Genomic DNA, 12041 nt, shown 5'->3' on the forward strand with positions numbered 1-12041 from the left:
CACTCCTGACATTTGCTGCTTCTTTCTTCTAAAAACCTCCAGGTCCTTTTCCTGTCTCCCATCCATTTCTTCCTTGGGTGCCCCAGCAGCGGTGTGGGTCTTTCTGTCTTTCCGGTGGGAAACTGAGACCCCCAGAGGCCTCATGGCCAGCAGATCTGTTCAGAGGCAGGTATCCCGCCTCCAGGGCTAGTGCCTCGTAAGGACTGGTTTTACCTCTGCCTCAAACAAGAAAAAACAAGCACCAAGATGCAGGGGAGTCTGGAGGTCAGCACCTGCCCTTCCCTCATTCCCAGCACCCCCTGGCTGACCTGGCCACAGGTCTCGAGGCTGGGCCTGAGAGAGGGGGGAGGGGGCTGCTCCCTGGGGCCGGGGAGGAGGAGACAAGAGGCCCTTTGTTTCTGCAATGATGCTCCTGAGACACCTGTTCTCCCTCCTGCCTGCCTGTGGCCTCCCTCCCTCCCAGCCAGCCTGTGTGAGGCCTTGTTTATCCTGCAGCCCTGGCAGCCAGACCCAGCCTGCTCCCAGCGTGGGGCTCGGCAGCCCCTGCCAGCACCTGCCTGGTCCTGGAAGCCCCAGAGGCTGCCGGCCAAGCACAATTACCCCGCTGTTGACACAGTTGTTGATTTTCGGGAGGGCAGGGAGGGACAGGAGGGGAGGAGAGAAGCAGCAAAGGCATTTAACGCCAGCCTGGCTAATTTGCAGTTGGCCCTAGCAATCCTGCACCCCATCCCCGCCCCCCACTTCCACCGCAGCTGCCTGGGAGAGGTTTGGGCTTCCAATCCCTGGGTCACTTGGGCCACACACCACAGGCAGCCCCCGCACACCCCATGTTTATAAGTGCACCCCAAAACCCATGCTCCCCCATGCTGCCATACACAATTCATAGTCGAACAAGGCTGTCAGGAGCCCCTAGCCACCCTGCCTTTGAGCGCCCACCAATCACCCTCCCCCGCAAAGTCATGATGCCCCAGGGTCCTTGGTGAGGGACAGGACCATCGGATATGCCCTTGGAGACCCAGGTGGGGGCCCTGGAAAACATGGGGGGTATCTGTCCTTACAGCCTTCTCTCCTCTCTGACGAGCTCTTGACAAGCTATCTCCTCCTCACCCTCCAGGTCATTATGTTTCCTCTTACAGGGAGCCTTTCCTGATGGCCCAAATCCGGTTGTGGTGCCCCTCCCTGATGCTTTGATGCTCCGCAGCCCTCCCCCTGCACCTCCCCTACCTTCACTTTTGTCAGTGAATGTCTAATCTTTATCTTCCTCAAAACTGTGTAAGGGCTGCACTGGTCTCTCAGCCCCAGCGTACAGGGCACAGCTTTGAGGCAGGCGACCCCCTCCTACCTGCTGAGTGGATGGGCAATGGAACAGCCCTCTCAGGCCCAAACACCTACCCCAGCTCCACCCCAGGTTCCCACTTTGACAGTCTCCCCTTGGATTGACAAGGCCTGGTGGCCAGTTAAAAGAGCTTCAAGAATTACCTGTTAACTTGCCACCAGCACATGAACTTAGATTGGTAAATCCGATTAGCCAGTCATCTCTTCAGAGATCAAACAGCAGGATCTTGAAGGACAAGGGATGAGTGAGTTTGATGATGGGAGGGGGAGAGAGGAAGGCAGGGACTTAAAGACCCAGTGGGTCGAAGGCCAGCAAAGGCGCCTGGGGGAGGGGTTACTGTCGGGGGAGGCAGGACCCTGCCCTCCTCCCCACCTGCCTGCCCCATCTGAGAACTCCTAAACTCAGCCAGCCTTCACTCAGGAGTCAGGAGGTTCGCTGCGCCTGTGGCCAGTTATCCGAACAGGACTCTGACTCCACAAGGAGGGTGGTGGCAGTCAAACTCTCCAGACCCTCTCTAAACTGCCCAACACACCCATACCCTCGCTCACACACAAGTCCTCTCCTCAATTCTGGTTCCCCAAACTCCAGGTCAATCAACACCTAGAAAGGGGTAACAAATAGCCAAAAATCACCTCCAAATTGGGGGTCTCATGCTGAGGAGTATGGACCTAAGGCCAGGCAGAGCTGGTAGAAGAGAAAGGAACTTACTTTGTGAAAACCACAGGGACCTGATGCTCTGAACCAGTTCCAAAAGGGCCAGCATGTATAGCTGTGCAGACTGTGCACTGCACAACTCCAAGAACGCCATTCACCCAGACTTGTATACTTATTCCAACTTGACAGTCATGTTCACCCCTTGACTTCCTCAAATACCAAAGAGAAAGCTCTTCTGCTACCTACCTCTACCCCAGGCAAGATGTAACAGATCCCCTTTCTCTGTTCTCTGCCCTGTTTCCTGGCTCCGGTACTGGTGACAGCTGAGCCCTTCACCCCGACTAAGAGGAGAGGCCTCCCTCTCCCTGCCCCACCAGCCCCAGCTAGAGGACCCCACTGAGTCTCCAGAGCTCCTCCCCTGCCCACTCCACCCTCACCCCGGCTTGCTGGGGGGCAGGGTGACTGCAGTCCCATGCTCACAATGACACAGTGGGAGGAGACTGCATCTCTGTAGAGAGGGAAAGGAGGGTGGAGGGGGATCACCCACTGCCCCGCCCTCACCAGGTGGACTGCAATTGAACCCCCAATCTGTGTGAGGCACCAGAGGCTCTGGAGAACTGAAGCTCAGGGAGGAGGGATGAAAGGAGGCCTCGCTCTGCTCTGCGGGTCTCCTCAGCACCGCCCCGGCCAGGCTCTCTTTCTGCCTCCCAGTCCGCTCTCCCCTTGCCTTCCTGACATTGGTCTAATGTCCCCACTGTCCCCTGGGGGCTCTTAGAGGCACAGCCTTGTCCCCTGGGGTCCAGCAGGGGCTGACCAAGGTCTTCAGGGTGCAGGCCCCGCCTGGCCACTTACACACACTTACACACACATACCCTCCCTCTCCATCGGCCACGGAGAGGGGAGCCAGGCAGCCAGAGAAATGTCAGGGGTTGGAGGGGCCCCTCCCTTCTGCTTTCAACAGCTCCCTGTTCACTTCCCACTCTCCTCTCCCCACTGGCCTCAGACAGCCTGGTTGTACCTGCACACAGGCTTCCTTCCAGCCCCTCCCCAATAACCTTTTATTCGTCCTTCCCTCCTCACCCCCCCACCCCACCCTTCGAGGGACAAGCCAGGAACCAAAGCCTCACAGGAATGGGTGAATGACTTTAGGCTCCTTCAGTAGGGCTGTGTTTCAGTAGGAGCAAGGTTTCCAGAGCTTCACACCTCACACTGAGACAGAAAACTCCTCACCCTCCCCTCGGGGCTGCACGGGACCTGTCTTGTGTGGCCAGGCAGGAGTTAATTGTTTTGAGTCAGCGTGAGGGCAGCTTAAGCCAAAGCTCACTCCCTTTCCTGCCTCCCCCCAGGTGCCAGAGCCAATGTAGGAGGTCTCTGGGCCCAGTCCCTGGACAGCCCACCCCAGCCCAGAGCCCCCCTCCCAGAGCCCACCGGGGGGATCCATAGGCCTACTCAATGGTCATCCTGAAGGGTATCAGTCCAGTGTTATAGGCCTTCTTACCATATTCCAACTACTGCCCCTCCTGCCAGGGACCCCTCTTTCTGCAGAATATTCTACTGTTTGGTCAAGCCTTGACTCCCAGTCTTCCAGAGAAGAAACACTGACTACTTTGTCTGTTTCCCCGTCTGGCAATTCGACATATATTTTAAATCCTTTCCATCCTGATTACAAAAGTAATACACATTGTTGTACTACTTTTGGAAACTACAGAAATATAGGAATTAGAAAATATAAGCCGCAATTAAAACAAAACAGAAGTCAACAAAGGGTGGAGGTCTGGGGTAGGCCACCCCCAGCTACTAGAGCTGGGGATGGCTCTGCTTGGCTTGCTATACCCCTGGAGTCTAACTGACCACCCACCAACGCCTTGGACTTAGAAAGAAATCCCCCCACCCTGGCTGCTCCTTCAAACGGCTGGAGCTGGGTCCCCGTGGTACCCGCCCCTGCCCTCACTCAGCACAGGGCCTGGGATTGGAGCGGGGCACCTCCAGCCCTGCCAAGGAGCAGGACCCAGCCCTGAGGTTCCTACCCGCTTTGTGGGGGGAGGGGAGGGGAGGGGACGGGGACCAAGGCCCTCTGGGAACTAGTTCCCACCCCATCCTGTTCCACAGGCTGCACATTCCATTCTGAGTCAAGCAGGGGGTGGGGACTGGGGGAGGTAAGGCTGAGGGGAGGAGAACAGTCTGGCCTCCTCTGGGGTGAATCCCCCAGGGAGCTCCAGGCCTGGCAGGGATTACAGACGCAAACCACCAGGGGAGAAGGGAGCCTGAGTGTTTCTGCCCCATCTGTGGCCCCTTCCCGTTCCCCTCTCTTCAAGCCAAAACACTGACACTCTACCTCGGACATGTCCCCAGAAGACACAAAGGGACAAGATGGGGAGTAACACTAAACCCTCCCCCCCCAACCTGGCCACAATCCCTAGGGCTGCTTATGGGGCTTCGTGCCAAGGCCATTTAAATGCTAAGGCCACTGATGAGGGGAGGGGAGTTTGTTGTGTGTATCAAGAGAACTGAATTCAGATTTGATGGCATGTGTCAGGCTTCCCTGAGTGACCAAATGAGCCTGGGTAATGATGCTATTTAAGAAAAAAGGTGGCAGCTAGAGATACTGTCCCCACTTCTTCCTTTCTCTCCTCTACCCCCCAACACACCCCTCCCCCATAAAAACACTCCTGGCTGGGATCTTCAACCTTTGGGTACAAATCTCAGTCCCTGCTGCTCTCCTATCTTGCCCTCATGTGCACACTCTGAGATGCTGGGCCACATATAGCACATCCTGGGCCATGCCCAGGCCTTGGATTCACCCACTGATGACCTTGGGAGCAGGCAGGGGAAACCCCAGCCACTTCCTCCTCACCTCACAGCCTCTCAGAGTTCTGACCACTGTCACTCTAGACAGAAACCTGCTCCTAGGACAGCCACAAGGGCCTTCACCATCATAAGGCTTGAGCAGGGCCGGTCTCAGGGGTCTCTGGCTAGGCCCATGGATGTAACAGGCACTCAGCTGAAGTGAATGCCCCATCCACCCTACTCCACCCCTCTCTTAGGAGAGAATTACCATATCACTGCTTCTTAGAGAAAGTATTTGAATTTTTAAAAGGAACAGAGTCACTCCTGATCAGAGAAGCTGGCAGAGGCTGAAGGTGGTCCTGCTGAGCTGGCCTGTAACAAATCTCCTAATTGAGTCTTCCCAAGGAGCTGGAAGGAGGACTAAGGAAGGGGCAGTCACCCAAAGAAGGGGTTCTTTGTCACCCAGCCAAAGAACCCCATCCAGGGCATGCCTTCTTGCTTGGGAGTAGGGAGATAGGGAGATGACAGGAGATATGAAAGCAACCCTCCATGGGTCCTGGTCCCCCGCGTGGTGACAGGCACTGTTACAGCCTTCCTGGCTAACATATCCAGGTTCCAGGAAGAGGACTAGCAAAGGGTGAGGACTGCAGCGAGTTCAGGCAGGAGTGAGCCCTCTTAAGCAAACACAGAGCACAAAAATAATTCCCATTCAAAGCACGATTTACTGTGGGCCTGGCCAGGCCTTTCCACACAGAGCCCTTTTCAAACACTCAGCTTCACCCCTGAATAAGGCTGGGGAAGGGGGCGTGCGGGCACAGCTGCATTTGAATTCCACTTTTTCCAGTGGCACCAGCTTCCTGGTGACCTACTCAGGGAGCTGCCCAACAAGGGCCAATCTCAAAGACCCCCAGAGAAGAGAAAACCTGTGTAGAATCAGGTGTCAGCCCCTCAAGGATAGGAACACCTAGATCCTCTGGAGGAGCAGGCCTCGCTCAAGCAAACACTTGTCTGGCAACAGCAAACCCAGACCCTTACCATTCATGGAACACTGCTGCAGACTTAATCAGACGTGAGCCTCCCAAATTCTAAGAGATAAGTGTTGCTGTTGCCCCATTTCATAGATGGGGAAATGGAGGCTCAGAGATGTTATGTGATGAACATCTCTCCTGGCTCTAAATCCTTCTTATTGTATATATCACGTTGCCCTGAATCTGCTAATTATCATAGTAGCAAAATGTTCAGGATGGGGCTCTCCCTATTAGGAGGAAAGATGGAAATAAGGATGTGGATAAAACTCAAGACATTTCCAAAGCCAAGGAAGGCAGCACTGGAAACTGTCTGTCACCATTACTGATCCCAGCATTGCTGACTACAAAATCTGAGCTGGGGGTGGAATGCCCTCTCTAGGCAAGAGCAGTGCATCGTGTTAGGCAACGGTGTGCTAGTGAGACCTGTTGGCTCTACCTCCAGAATGATCTCCCATCGGCCTGCCTTATCCAAGTCATCATCTCAGCTCAGAATCAGCCTCCTAGCCAGCCTCTCTTCTTTCATTCCTGCTCCCCTTCAAACTATTCTTTATGTAGTAGCTGAAGCAATGTCTCTTTTTCACATTTTTCCCCACTTATAAAAGTAATTCATGACCATTGTAGAAGATTGGAAAAATCAACAGAAGATAAAGGAGAAAATAACAATCACCCATACATCCAGTGTCCAGAATTAACTTCTGTAAACACTGAGGCAGCCATCTAGTCTTCCATCTATGTAGGTGCGTGATGGACGTGCATGTACATATCATTATCTTTCCAAAATTGGTACTATAATAACAGTTTTAGATTTTTTTAAAAACTTTTTATTATATACATTTTCCAGGCTTAAGCTATTCTTTTTTAACTATGCTTTCTGGTTTGGGGTTTTTTTTTGGCATAGTTGACACATGCACATGGTACTACATTTGGAAAGGACAAAAGAATCTACATTGAAAACACCGTCTTTCCTTCATCCCATCCCTCAGCCACCATTTCCCTCCCCTGGGGCAACTCTGATTACCAAATAAGCTGGGTTTTTTCTTGTGTACCAAATAATCTTTTAAAATCATAAAGCAGATCATGTCACTCCCCTCCTTAAAACTCTCCAATGGCTTCCCATGGCCCTGGCTGTAAAATCCAGGCTCCTAACCAGGTCCCGTGTGACCAGGCTCTGGCCCTCCTGGCTTCTCCAGTCTCCCTCTCCTGCCCCACTGTTACTGCCAACCCTGTTCTGGCTGCGGGGATTTTTCTTTTGCTGTTCCCTCTGCCTGGAATCCCCTTCCTTCAGGTCTTTGTGCAGTTGGCTCCTTCTCATCCTTCAGGCCTGGACTGAGCTAGTCTCTCCCCAGGGCAGGTTTCACTGGCCTCACCATCTAGGACCTCCCCTGCCTGTCCCCACACATACATTGTCTATCACATCACCGTGTCATATTTCTGAAAATCACATAGGATCTAATATTGTCTTGGTTACTTATTTCAAGTTATTTATTGCCAGTCTTCTCCCTCTAGAAAGAAGGCTCTCTGAAGGCAGGCACACTACCTGTCTTGGTCACCCTTGAAGCCCTACTGCCTAGCACAGGGCCTGGCACATAATAGGAGTTCAACAAATTTCTGTTAAAGGGATGAATGAGGGTGACTGCAATGCTGCTTCTCATCACTGAGAGTCCACTTGCAGGATCTCCAAGCTCCAAGAACCAATCTCCTGGCCATCCTCTCCAATGACTGGGGATGGGGTTAGAGGGTCAGAGAAAAGAGAGAGAGGAGCCCACTGTCCAAGGCAGTGTGGGTGGGCAGCAGCTGCCTGCTCTTCCTCACTGTCACACAGTTTACCCCTTACTTGTGCTGTGCATTTGCAGGGTCCAGAATCAGACAAGGAGCTTATGACCAACCCAAATTCCTAGTAAACACTCCAATAGCAAGTGGAAAGTTGAAGGTGAAACTTTTGCCCCTTACCCCAAATCCCACATCCAGTCTGCCCAGGCAGCTGGGATATTCCAGGTTCCCAAGTGAGCCCCAGCAGCAGGCAACACAGATGCCACCTCGGGAGCAGAGCTCCCCCTGGAACAGCCTCAGCCCATCCCACCTGATCCTTCCCCAGGGCCGCAGACACTGGGCTCCTCTCTCCATGAATTCACCCAGCCCCAGAGACACAAATGCGCATCCAATCCTGAGCCAGCAGCCCAGGTCAGGACACTCCTGGGGATATGCTTCCTTCCTGGGGCCTGATTTCCACTGAGAACACTACAGTTGGGCAAAGATTTATTTTTAAGAATGAGGAAAAGGAGGGAATAAAATGCCTTTCACAAAAGTTGTAAAGGGAGGGAGGGAGGGAAGAAGAGAGGAAGGAGAAAAAGAAAAAGAAAAAAGACTTCACAAGATGGAACTATGCAAGGAGTAGGGAGGTGCTAAAATCAGGAAAGGGTGCGAAGAAGTGTGAGGTTTCTTCCTTCCCAGAAGTGGACAATTATTATAATTGATTAAATGAGCACAACCCCAAAATGCTCTTCTGGGTTCTGTACAAAGTCAGTTAAGTAATAATGGCAATAACAGGTCACATTTCTCCAGCACTTACTATGTGCCAGGTACTGTCGTATGAGCTTCACTTTATTAAGAAAACCCCATGAAGTAGGTACTGTTCACATTAAACCCATTTCACAGATGAGCAAGCAGATACAGAGCAGTAAGATTAAACTTCTCAAGATCATGTCTCCAGTGGCAGTATCTGGGATCCAACTCCAGAGCCCTGTCTCTTAACCTCTAAGCTAGGCTTGCAGTGGTCCAACTACCATCCTGGCATTCATACCTTCCAAACCAGTATCCCTTAACTGATCATTAGATGCCCGTTTCAAAGCTGTGTGCATAACTCTTACCATTTTGCATAGGGGAAAATCTAGAAAAGTTAAGGGACTCGCCCAAGCTCACACTGTCCATAGACGGGAAATTAGGACCAACGTATGCTGAACCCCAGCATCTCGAGCGCCACTCCCCAAGGGCGCACAGTGGAAAGCAGGGTCTCTGGAAACTCCGCCCAGAGCAGCAGCATCTTCTCTGGCTGTCTTTCGCCAGACCCCTTCAAGCGCCAGCGCCAAGGCGCCCTGCCCGGAAATTCCCAGAGTCAAAGCAAACTTCCCAGGAAAACTCCTCGGCTTCCTCCTAGCCCTTGTCACGGAAGCGGCTGCCAAGAGCGCCGCTGGAGTCCTTGCAGCTGCCGTCGGCCCTCCAGGGCTGGAGGCCGCCGCTCGTGCGCTCGGGGTCCTCCCGGAAAGGTCCAGGGCTGAAGTTCAAAATTCACTTCCCGCCCAGGCCCAGCTCGCGGCTCCGCCCGGGACTCTCCGGCAACCCCCACGTCTCTTGCCCTCCCCAGCTCCAGTTAAGTAATGGAGCACCTCCAGACTGGAAGACCAGGCGGGCAGATGGGAGAATCCCGCGGGCGATCCCTGCGCGTCTGGGGACTGAAAGCAGCCGGCGCGCACGTGTGTGTGTACATGTACGTGTGTGTGTGTGTGTTTACGCACAGAACGCGCGGGGTGGGAAAACAATGGCGAGCCGCTGGGAACAGAGCGACTAGCCCTCCTTCCCACCTCCCTACCTCCCTACTCCCAGACACATTTGCTTTTGCAGAGAGACAGGGATGAAAAGATTCACCTCCGACATCCAAAGGCAGGAGGTGGAGGGGTGGTAAGAAGAAGGCTAGGGTGGGAGGAGAAAGGGGGGTGAAACTGGAGCAGCCGGAGCAGAAAACAAACAGGATGCAGCGCCCGGCTGGTCCGCTGGGAAACGAACCTGGAAGGGTGAGAGGGGCTGCGTGGCTGGCCCCCGGCACCCCACACAACCAGGGCAGGGGTAGATCCGCGCCTCGGTGCGGGCACCGGAGCCCCAAGCCGGACGCGCACTGGTCGCCTCGGCTTCCCGCTGGGAAATCCTTGAACTGGGCGCACAGACGGGCTGGTGAGAAAGACCTAGTGCCCCCGGCCGGTGGGCGAGAAGCGGCCGGGGGGGGGGGGCACCCCAAGCCCGGCTCGTGTGGTGCGCACACAGACACAGACACCCACGGCCTTACCAGGCTGCCACCCCTCTCCACAAGGACCCGGGTCTGCCCGCGAACAGACGCCACCGCCGGAGTAGTGAGGGGTAGGTGGGGGTCCGTTCCTTTTTGAAAAACTTTGCAAAGGATGGAAACTCGCAGAGAAGAGAGCCGGCGTGTGCCCAGAAACGCGAGGTCGCGAGTGTCAAAACTTCGGAGGGCTGGAGAGGGGGGCGCGGCGGCGCGCTCCGGGCACCGAGGGGGCGCACTTACTACTCAGCCGGGCGCTGGGCTCGCGGCTCGCGGCTCCGCGCTCCTGCTCCTCCTCCGTCCGGGTCCTCGCAGCTGGCAGCCTGGGCTTCCCGCTCACATGCCCCGGCGAGGCTACGAACGGGCGCGCGGGGCTGGGGCGGCTGGGCTGGGAGGAGGCACGCCCCCAGCCGTCGGCCGGGGAGTCGCTCGGGACTCGTGGCGACCCCGGGTCCGCACCCCACTACTGGCCGCCGTCCCGGGCGGAGAGCTCGGTTCCGGCCGGGCGGCGCCCTCCGCCGAGCCAGGTCGCTCTCTGCACTCTGCCCTCTGCCCTCAGCTCGCGGCCGTCTCCCTGCCTTCCGCGGTTCTGCTCCCTGACTCGCCGGTTGCTGCGCCGGCCCGCCCGGCTCTCCCGCTCCGCGCTCAGCGCCTCGGCTCGGTCCCAAATCAGGGCCTCGGAGGCTGACCGCTGCGCCCCAGGTTCAGACCCGGACTCGCGGCTCCGGGGCCGGGGTTCCAGGACCCGCACTCATACAGTTCAGTTCCAAGCCGGGACTGGGAGCAGGGCGCTCGTTGCTCGCTGCTGCGAGGCGACTCCACAGCCTCAGAGGAGAAAGAGGGAGGGAGACAGAGAGCGGGCAGGGGGAGGAGGAGGGAGGAGGAGGGAGGAAGGGTGGGGAGATGGAGAAGGAGGGAGGGACAGAGTGTTCCCTCCTCCTCCCTGCAGCCAGGTCCCTCCAGGCATCAACAGCCGGAATCCTCTGTTGGAAAGGAAAGAGCTGAGGTTCCTGGGCGGCGGAGATGGGTGGAGGTGGAGTGAGGGGATGGAAAGAATAGAAGAAAGAGGTGGATTCTGCCCACTCTCACTGCCCAGGTATGAGGTCGTTATAGAGGATCTTCGCTCCTTAGAGCAAGACCCAAGAAGTTGTCAATCCAACTCCCAGTCTCCTAACCCCTCCAGACAGATAACCTGGATTTAGGGTTTCTTAAAAACCCTGTTTCAGAACCTCCCTTAGGAACCTGATCCCACCTGCAGCTAGACTGCTTCCTGATGTGTCAGACCACTCCCTACTCCTGTCATTTTGCACTCTCAAGTCTTTTATTTTTTTCCCTGACCTGTTCGATATAGTGAGGTGTGGGGGGGATTCCTTTAAATCAATGTATTTATTAAATGGCTATGCCTGGCCCAAATGAGTGCTGGGGATACCAGGATGAATGAGAAATGCCCTGCCCTTTCTGGAAGGAGACAGGTAGTGAACACATGATTACAGTGAAGTGGAAGAGTGCTGAGATCAGCCAGGCACATGGGGCATGGGGACCATCAAGGGCACTAGGGTCTGGGACAGAGATCAGAGTCTTGGGGGAGGTGTCATCTGAACTGCATCTTGGAAAGTAGAGCAGATTAAAGGCGTGGCAATCCTGGATCTGCAAATAACACGTGCCCACAGTGCAGGTGGCCAGCATCTCAGCAGGTGATGGTCAGCCAGGCTCTAAGACTTTCTGAGGCTTTGGATTTCATCATTCCCCACCACCTTGCTTGGCTAACTTGTCTTATTCATCTTTTAGGCCTCAGCCCAGATATACACTCTTCCAGAGCCTTTCTTGATGGCCAAATCTGGGTCAGGTACCCCACCTATGTATGGGCTTGGGAAGCCCCCCCAGTCTAGATAGTATATGGTAACTGTTCATTTGTCTGACTCCCCAGTAAGCACCACAAGGGAAGGGATGTGTCTCTCTGGCTCACTGTTAGATCCCTTGTGTTTAGCCAGATCTTGGCAAAGAGCAGATCCTTGATAAACATTTGTCGATCAATTGGTTGATTGAAGAGAATCAATCAGTCACTGAGGAATTCTAAGCAGGGCCTCTGATGAGATCAGTCTAACTGAAGGCAGGGAGGCCAGTGACCAGACAATGGCGGTAACCAGGGTAAAAATAATGTGGGCCTGAGCTGGGGGTAAGGAAG

At 54.9% G+C, this 12041-nt stretch overlaps 1 protein-coding gene across 2 annotated transcripts in view; it reads right to left on the bottom strand.

Moving 5' to 3' along the window:
* Positions 1-10710, bottom strand: part of SOX13 (SRY-box transcription factor 13) — a 44228-nt gene extending 33518 nt beyond the window's left edge. For both annotated transcript variants that reach the window (XM_061187467.1, XM_061187466.1), the window contains exon 1: positions 10100-10710. The gene's annotated coding sequence lies outside the window, so the exon portion shown is untranslated. The remainder of the gene's footprint in view (positions 1-10099) is intronic.
* Positions 10711-12041: the final 1331 nt, after the last annotated feature.

Source organism: Eubalaena glacialis, chromosome 3 (assembly GCF_028564815.1).
Source record: "Eubalaena glacialis isolate mEubGla1 chromosome 3, mEubGla1.1.hap2.+ XY, whole genome shotgun sequence".
NCBI lineage: Eukaryota > Metazoa > Chordata > Mammalia > Artiodactyla > Balaenidae > Eubalaena > Eubalaena glacialis.